Consider the following 8,919-nt stretch of genomic DNA (forward strand, 5'->3'; position numbering starts at 1 on the left):
CCAGCCTTCTGGTTAGCAGTCAAATGCCTTAGGCACTACACTACCAGAGCTCCTTTATTATTTATCAGCCAATAATTATTTATTGAGACCTTGCACCATGTACCAGAACTGTGCTCTGGAGCTAGCAATACAGTGCTGAATGAAACAAACATCACCCCTGTTTTCATGGAGCCACTTGCCTGTTTGTCTAAGCCTCAGTAAAATGGGCTGTGATACCCATTCCTCATGCATGGGGTGCAGACTTAATGAGAAAACGAGCATGGAAGCCATTTGTAACCTGAAAAACTCTGTTCAAGCGTCGTGAGGGGGCCTGTTTTTTATTTACTTGTAACTTTTTTAAACTGTGATTTGGGTGAAAGTTTACAGAGAAAATCAGTTTTCCATTCAACAATTCAACACATTTTGTTTTAGGTCATTGACAGCAATCCCCTCAATGGAACATCACTCCTCCCACTTCCTCTGTTTCCATTCATCTGTTCCTAACCCTTGAACTTGGTGACACCTTTGGCAAATGCTGCCCTTTTGATTCCGAATGGTTAACTGCTCTCAGGAGTGTGTACCTCCCTAGTGTCATTGTTTATCTTGTAGACCTGTCTATTGTTTGGCTGAAAATTGAGCCATGGGGGTGAGTTCAGTTTCAGGTCCCAAGGGTGACTAAGGGCCATAGTCTTGGGGATTCCACCAATCTCTAGCTGACCAGTAAGACTGGTCTTTTTTTTTTTATGATTCTGAGTTTTTCCCCACATTTTTCTTCTACTCTACCCAGGACCTTCTAATGTGCTCACTCTTAGAGTGGTTGGTAGTGGTAGCTGGGCACCATTTCTGGTCTCAAAGCCATTACCCTTCCTGATCTGCCATTGTGTCTGATAGACTCCATTTCTACCTCTAACTGTGATGGTAAATATTCAAATGTGCACAGTATTCAACATACTCCAAAGGTTTACAATGTGAGTGGTACCCCTCAGGTGTGGCACACACCCAGCACAGTCATCTGTGGAGGCCTGCCCACAGCCACCGGATAGATCTTGGCAAAATGAAACTGTGATCATCTTATTCCTTTGCTTAAAATTATTCAGAGATACCCTTTACTGTTCCTTCTTTGAGATCATTTTAAAATAAGTCCAAAGATCTAATGATATAAAAAGATTTACAATGAAAATTCTTATTCTAACTTTGTTCCCAAGAAACACCTTCTCAGGGAACCACTTTTATTAGTTTCTTATATGACTTGCCAGGATTTCTTTACAAGCAAACACACACACACATACACACACACATCTATCTATATCTATCTATCAAAGCCAAAAAACAAACCCACTGCCATTGAGTTGATTCTGACTCATAGAAACCCCCACTAGGTTTCCAAGGCTATAAATCCCTACGGAAGTAGATTGCCTCATCTTCCTCCTGTGGAGCAGCTGGTGGGTTTGAACTGGTGACCTTTTGGTTAACAGCCAGATGTCTTACCCACTGCACCACCAGAGCTCTAAATATACATATGTGATTGTGCCTGCACACATAGAACTATAGCATAACACAATCCTTCTGCACTTTGCTATTGCTAACTAACTATTCCTTAAAGCTCTTTCATGTTTACATCTCCTAGTGAGTGTCCTCATTCTGTTTTGTGGTCCTATAACTGCTGCTAGACAAGTTTCTGATCTATTACAAATAATGAATATACTACAAGAATAATGTTGGATGTGTGTGTCATTTCATGCAAGTGCAGATGTGATGAGTATTTAAAAAAAAAAAGAAGAAGTCTTTTGCAATTCCTCTTATGAAGACATGAAGTCTAGTTTCTGACCTTTTAAAGCTGATATGGCCTTGTGACTTGTTTTGACCAACAGCATATGGAAAAGTCATGTGCAGCTTCCGACTAGGACCTCAAGAAGGTCTGGGTCTCCCACTCTCACCCTCTTGGAACCCTCACATCACCATACTGTGAAGAAATTGAGAACCAAATACCACGTGGAGAGAGGGGTTTGGCCATCCCAGCCAACCTCACCATCACAGCTGAGGTTCCAGACATACATAATTGAAGCCATCTTCAGACATCCAACCCCAAGCAAACTGCTAGCTGACTGCAGCCACTTGAGTGATCAAAAATAAGACCAGCAGAAGGACCATGTAGCCACCCTCAGAATCTGGAGAAACACAACGCAACACACTGCCGTCAAGTCAGATCTGACTCATAGCGACCCCTCCTTGGGTTTGCAAGGTGGTATTACTATGGAAGTAGATTGCCCAATCATCCTTCCGAGGAGTGGCTGGTGGGTTTGAACTTCCAGTCTTCTGATTAGCAGTCAAATGCCTTAAGCACTACGCCACCAGAGCTCCCTCTGGAGAAAGAACAGGTCATTGTTTTATGCCAGTATGCACTGGGGTGGTTTGCTATTGCTGCAATAGCTTATTGGCACAGCAGGACTAACCTTCAGAAGTGAAATTCCTGGTTCAAAATTCAAAGTATATATACATTTGTTGGGAGCGCTGGTAGCATAGTGGCTAAGGCACTTGACTGCTAACCAGAAGGCTGGAGGTTCAAACCCACCAGCCACTCCTCGGAAGGAAGGTTGGGCAATCCTACTTCCGTAGTGATACTGCCTCGGAAACCCAAGGAGGGGTCACTATGAGTCAGGGCCGACTCGACGGCACATAACAACAACAACAACAACATTTGTTATTTAGTGACGATTGTCCAGGTTGTATTCTTTTGTGTTCCCACCAGCAAGAGTTGAGAGTGTTTGTTTCTTCCCAGACTTGCCAAAAGAGTGTTTGGTCAAGCTTATGGATTCTTGCCAATGCAATAAATAAAAATGGTATTTCATGATTCTCTTAATTCTCATTTCTCTTATTAGGTGCAGAGTTGAACAACCGTGTGTATGTTTCAGACCTTATGGAATGCCTTCTATGAACTGTCACGTTCTTTGCCCATATTTCTATCAAACTGTTCGCTTTTCTTTTTTATCAATATGTACAAGATTTTTAAATCGTAGGGAGATGAACCTTTTGTTTATGAGAATTGCAAATATATTTTTCCCAGTTTGTTGTCTTTCGATTTTGCATATATTTTTTTAAACATAACAAAAAGTTCCCATTTTAACCATTTTTCAAGGTACAATTCAGTGACATTAATGACATTCACCACGCTGTGCAACTACCACCATTGTCTATTTCTAAAATTTGTTAATTGCCTTAAACAGAAACTCAGTACCCCTACAGCAATAACTCCTGCTTACATTTCTGTCACACAGAATGTTTTTTAAATGTAGACAAATTCTTTTATAGTTGTTACAAAGGATTTTGCCCATATTTTCTTCTCATATTTATATGGAATTTATCCTGATAGAGCAAGAATAACTTTCACACATATTTCCATATGTTGCTGGCTCAATGTTATGTATGCACTTCTAATTTTGATAAATGTTGCCTGGGTTGTATAATTTTGCATTCCCACCAGCTAGGGGTGAGTGTGCCTGCTTCTCCGCAGTCTTGCCAAGAGTGTTTCATGTGATCTGTTACCTTTAGAATGAAGTTCAAGGCCAAGTCTATAGTATGATGACCCAATGTCACCCAGCTAGAGAGGAAACAAGAGGAAGAGAAGTGGGCTTAGGAGGCTCTCAAGGGCTACAGGGCATGCTATTCCGGCATTGAGTTGAAGATGCCTGGGGGACCTCCAGGCGCGGATGTCCAGGAGGCAGATGGCCTCAGGGGTGGGTCTGGAGCTCAGGAGAAAAGTCTGGGCTGGAGAAAAGGACTTGGGAGCCAGTATATGGATGTCAGTTAAAGGCACAAGAATGAACATACAATTTGCAGAGGAGACGTTCTCAGATGAAGTTCTAGGGAGTGGTCAAGGTCAGGCCCAAAATACACTCTTGAGAAGAGAGCTGTTGGATGTTTCATCTCTGAGGCCATTTGAACCACTGGTTAAAACTACTGGATTTGGGCACAGAAATAGCTCCGATGTATGTAAGGTGAACAGAGCCCCTTTAGGTGAGACATGTGTAGAGAGTTTTGGCTCCTGGTGACACAGCAGAAAGGGACAGGGAGGACCAGACAGTCAGGTGCAACCAACCGAGCAGGTGCAGGAGAAAGATCCTGTGATAGGGACTCAGTCCGGTAGGCAACGTTCCCCCTCTCCTCCTCCTAGATACTCAGAAGCAGGGTATCTGCAGGTGGTGACAAGTCTCCAAGGCAGGGCGGAGCATGGGAAGCCACCTCTGGCTGGTGTTTCTGTTGCATCATAGTGTAGTGGTTAAGAGCACAGACTCTAGAGTTCAAGTATGTGGGTTCAAATCTAACTCCGTCTTTTACTAGCTGTGTAACCTTGGGTAAGTTACTTAACCTCTGTGTGCTTCCATTTCCTCCACTGTAAAATAACACAGTAGATCCTGTGTGTTTTGGTTACTTCTCAACTCTAAAACTCACTGCTGTCCAGTTGGATCCAACTCATAGTGACCCCTCTTTGGGTTTCTGAGGTGGTATCTCTATGGAAGTAGATTGTCCAACCTTCCTTCCAAAGAGTAACTGGTGGGTTTGAACTGCCAGCCTTCTGGTTAGCAGTCAAATGCCTTAGGCACTACGCCACCAGAACTCCCTTCTAGTGCCGCTTTAACAGAAGTACCACAAATGGGATGGCTTGAACAAACAGGAGTTTATTCTCTTACAGTTTCAAAGGCTAGAAGTCTGAGTTCAAAGTGCCAGCTCTAGGGGCTGGGTGTTCTGGTTCCCTAGTGCCACTCTGACAGGAAATATACCACAAATGGGAGGGCCTTAACAAACAGGAGTTTATTCTTATAATTTGGAGGCTTTAAGTCCAAGTTCACAGTGCCAGGCTCTAGGGGCTGGGTGAAAGCCCTTCAACCTTGGAGTCTAGCTCTGCCTCCTGCTCCCAGCCCACTGGAGCTAGAGGCATTTCTTCACTCAGACAGCTGCTGGCTGCTGCGGCTGAGAAGCCCAACGTTGACAAGTAAAAAGGCACAGTCCCTATGTTACCAATCCACACGGCAGGCCATTAACTTAAGTCCATCATAAGTCCCAAGGTCGGCAGAGCATAGCAGGCTGCTGAGCAACGACACGGCTACATGCAGGGTCCAAGCGTGCCACAGGCTAGAGATCATTCCCGAAGGCTTCTCCTTAAGGAAGCAGACCACATTCCCAAAGGCAGCTACTCAGCTGCTTGTGGTAGATCCCACCATGGAGCTGACTGCCAGTCTCCTCATGGGGATTAACTACCACCAGCGGCCCAGCCACTCCACCAGGCCCAGCCAAGTGGACACACAAACATAACCACCACACTGGGTGAAAGCCCCTTGACCTTGGGCTTCAGGTCTGCCTCTTGCTCTTGGCTCACTGAAAACAAGGCAGTTCCGTCAAGTTCCAGCTCTCACAGGTTTCCCTGTAATACCAATCTTATAGACTTGATGTGAGGAAGGTATTTATAAAGTGCTGATGTCAGTGCCTGGCATACAGCAAACGTAATATAATTATTAAATCGAAAATGAATAATTTTATTAATCCATGAGTATTTACTGAATAGCTACTATGTGCTGCATGCTGGGGACACAGCTGTGAAGAAGGCAGGCAAAAATTTCTGTCCTCCAAGGTTGTGGTGACTTCTTGGCCACAGCCAGCTAGACAGAGGGAGTGAGTAGTTGGACCTGTGAGCTCGGGACCATGGTTGCAGGGGACATCAAGCTCAATTGGCATAACATACTACACAAAAATACTGTTCTACATCCTACTTTGGGGAATGGTGATAGGCGTCTTAAAAGCTTGCAAGCAGCCACCTAGATAGAACGATGGGTCTCTCCTCATCCAAAGCAAAGAGAAATGAAGAAAACCGAAGACATGTGGAAACAATTAGCCCAAGGGACTGGTAGACCTTGCGATCCTCAGCTTAGATGACCGTGAGACCAGAAGAACTAGATGGTGCCCAACTACCACTGCCAACCACTCGGAGGGCGATTGGTGCTGGAGATCCTGCATAGAGTGGGAGAACAATGTGGAAAAAAACTCAAAATCATAAAAAAAAAAAAAAAAAAAAGACCAGGTTTGCTGGTCCAATAGAGCCTGGTGAGACCCCTGAGACTATGGCCCCTAGCTGCCCTTCAGGTCTGGAATTGAAGTCACTGCTGTGGCTTCAAGCCAAACAATAGGCAGGCATGTGGTCTGAATATTTACATCAGGTAGATACACTACTTGGAGCAATCAATCAATCAATCAATTGTGGGAGAACAGAAGGGCAGTGTTTCACAGGGAGATAGCTTGGGGCTGGGAGTTCATGGGAGGAAAGGACCAGGGAAGAGGTAACTACGGGAAGGCAATGGGAAGAGAGCTGTACACTGTGGGGAATTTCAGTCAATGTCATGAAACAAAATGTGTCTGAACTGCTGTATGGAAAATGAATTTGCTCACTAAACTTTCCCCCAAATCACAATAAAAATAACAATAAAAAAAATTCCCGTCCTTGTATAGCTTACATTCTATCGGGGCACTGAAGACAAAAAGTCCACCTAATAAGTTAGCAAAATGTACAGTGCCTGACCCGAGCAGAGACACTGGAGATGCACAGGAGTTGGCAAGGCTGCTAGCTTAGGGCCTGGGGTACAGTGGGGCTCCGGGGATCGAGGCAAGAAGACACCGAGCAAGCAGGAGAGGGGAATTCCTGGTGGAGACGGCGGCATTGGCGACACCTCTGGAGTAACAACCACCATGCTCCTCATGAGCAAATACTTATTTTGCACCTAGGAGCTCTGGTGGTGTAATGGGTAAGGCATTTGGCTGCTAACTAGAAGGTTGGTGGTTCAAACCCACCAGCTGCCCTCTGGGAGGAAGAGGAGGCAGTCTGCTTCTGTAAAGATTTACAACCTTGGAAACCCAATGGGGATCACTATGAGTTGAAATCTACTCTATGGCAGTGGGTTTGGTATTTCGTCCCAAGCACTGTTCTAGTCATATTTCATACAGCATCTCATTTAAGCCTTACAATATCCCTATGAGGTTAATCCTATTATTAGTCTCATTTTTCAGATGAGGGAACTGAGGCATAAGGAGGTTAACTTTCTTAACAAAGTCATGGAGTTAGTAGGTGGTAGAGCTGAGATTCGAACCCAGGTCATCTGGCTCCAGTGTTCATAGCACTGAACCTGCAGGTGGAGGGACAGGGCAGGTTGCCATGCTTCAGGACATATCCAAGACCCAACATACTTAATACACATGCAGCTTCAAGCTGCTCAGAGGGCCTGGGAGGAGTAACTAAGGACCACAAAATAAAGATGAGGGTTCCAGGTCTGGAGAACTCTCCGCAGAGCCAGGCTCCCCAGAGGACCCCTGCTTCCCTGCCCCCTCCACTTGTGGCCTTAAGTCACCATCCCAAAGCCTAGTGATCCCACCCAGAGATTACAAAAACAATCAGTATCATCATCCTGAGAAGTTTAACAGACGCACCAACAACTCCAGATTGCTTCCGGGGCCTGTGAAGACAAGTCATTGAGAAACTGAGCAACACAGAGAGGCAGATGGGACTAGCAGGCCAGACAGAGCTGGAGCGCCCTGTAGTAGAAGCCCACAGAGGGCAAGCTCTCAACAGTTTACAAAGCCCTCTCCTAACCTTCCTCGACCTAGTCCAATTCCGCAAGGCAGAAATTATCAGACCAAGTTGTCCAGTTCACTGGAGAGACAGAGGCTGATCTCGAAGCCCCAGAGCAGGGAAACCTGTCCTCAGGACCCCAGGGTATCCCAAGTAGCAGGGCTTGGCCTCCTGAAAAGCCCTCCAACACTTTACTCCCCCTGTGGGTTGATCAAACAGCCCCATTCTCACTTGCTCACTCCCAACCCCAGGTGAGTTGGGTTCTGAAGGAAAGACAGTGATCGAAGCCCTTCACAGAAAATAAGATACTACTTCACAGCATCCGAGCTCATAATCATTGAACTTGAAAGCAGGGAACACCTGCTTGCTCTGCTGGCAACCTATTGTACAGATGGACAATCTAGGCCCACAGACAAGAACTGACTTTCCAGAAGTCTATAGTAACCCAGGGAGCTCTGGAAGCGTAGTGCCTAAGGCATTTGGCTGCAAACCAGAAGGCTGGAGGTTCAAACCCACCAGCCACTCCTCGGAAGGAAGATGGGGCAATCTATTTCCATAGTGATACCGCCCCGGAAACCCAAGGAGGGGTCGCTATGAGTCGGGTCAGACTCAAGGGCACATAACAACAACAACTAGTAACCCAGTGACAGGAATCAAGATCTCCTGACCAGGCCATATGGGAGAGCAGCCATTCATTCCTTCCCTTGCTTGAACCTCACATAAGCTCCCTGGGAAGAACCGTGGGATCCAAGAAACCTGAAGGCACTCTTGGCTGTGCTGAGAATCACTGGGTGTCAATGGGCACTCTTCCAATAGAAACTTAAGTTCCACCAAACCAAACTCACTGCCATGGAGTCTGTCCCAACTCACAGCAACCCCTCCTTGGGTTTCTGAGGCAGCATCCCTATGGAAGTAGATTGCAGTCTTCCTTCCAGGGAGTGGCTGGCAGGTTTGAACCTCCAGGCTTCTGGTTAGCAGTCAAATGCCTCAGGTACTATGCCACCAGAGCTCCGAAGTTCCACCACCAGTGTCCTTGATATGCCCCCAGGCCCTGGAGCATAGAATGTGGCCAATAAATATTTGCTGAATGAAGGACCATGTACAGGGCCAGGGCTAGGCAAGTGCCACAGTAGGAAACCTGAAGTCTAAAGGAGCAAAAAATGGACAATGAGCTAGATCTCCAGGTATGTGAAAGGCTAAATTTCTGTCAACAAATATTTATTGAGAGCCCACTACGTGCTCGGTACTGAACGAGGCTGTGGAGGATTCAGTTAAGAACAAGCCAGTCGACCTTAAAAGCTAGGAAGCTGCCATCTAGATGCAACAAC

This window comes from Orycteropus afer, unplaced genomic scaffold (genome assembly GCF_000298275.1).
Source record: "Orycteropus afer afer isolate SDZICR_OR568_19922 unplaced genomic scaffold, OryAfe1.0 scaffold00266, whole genome shotgun sequence".
NCBI lineage: Eukaryota > Metazoa > Chordata > Mammalia > Tubulidentata > Orycteropodidae > Orycteropus > Orycteropus afer.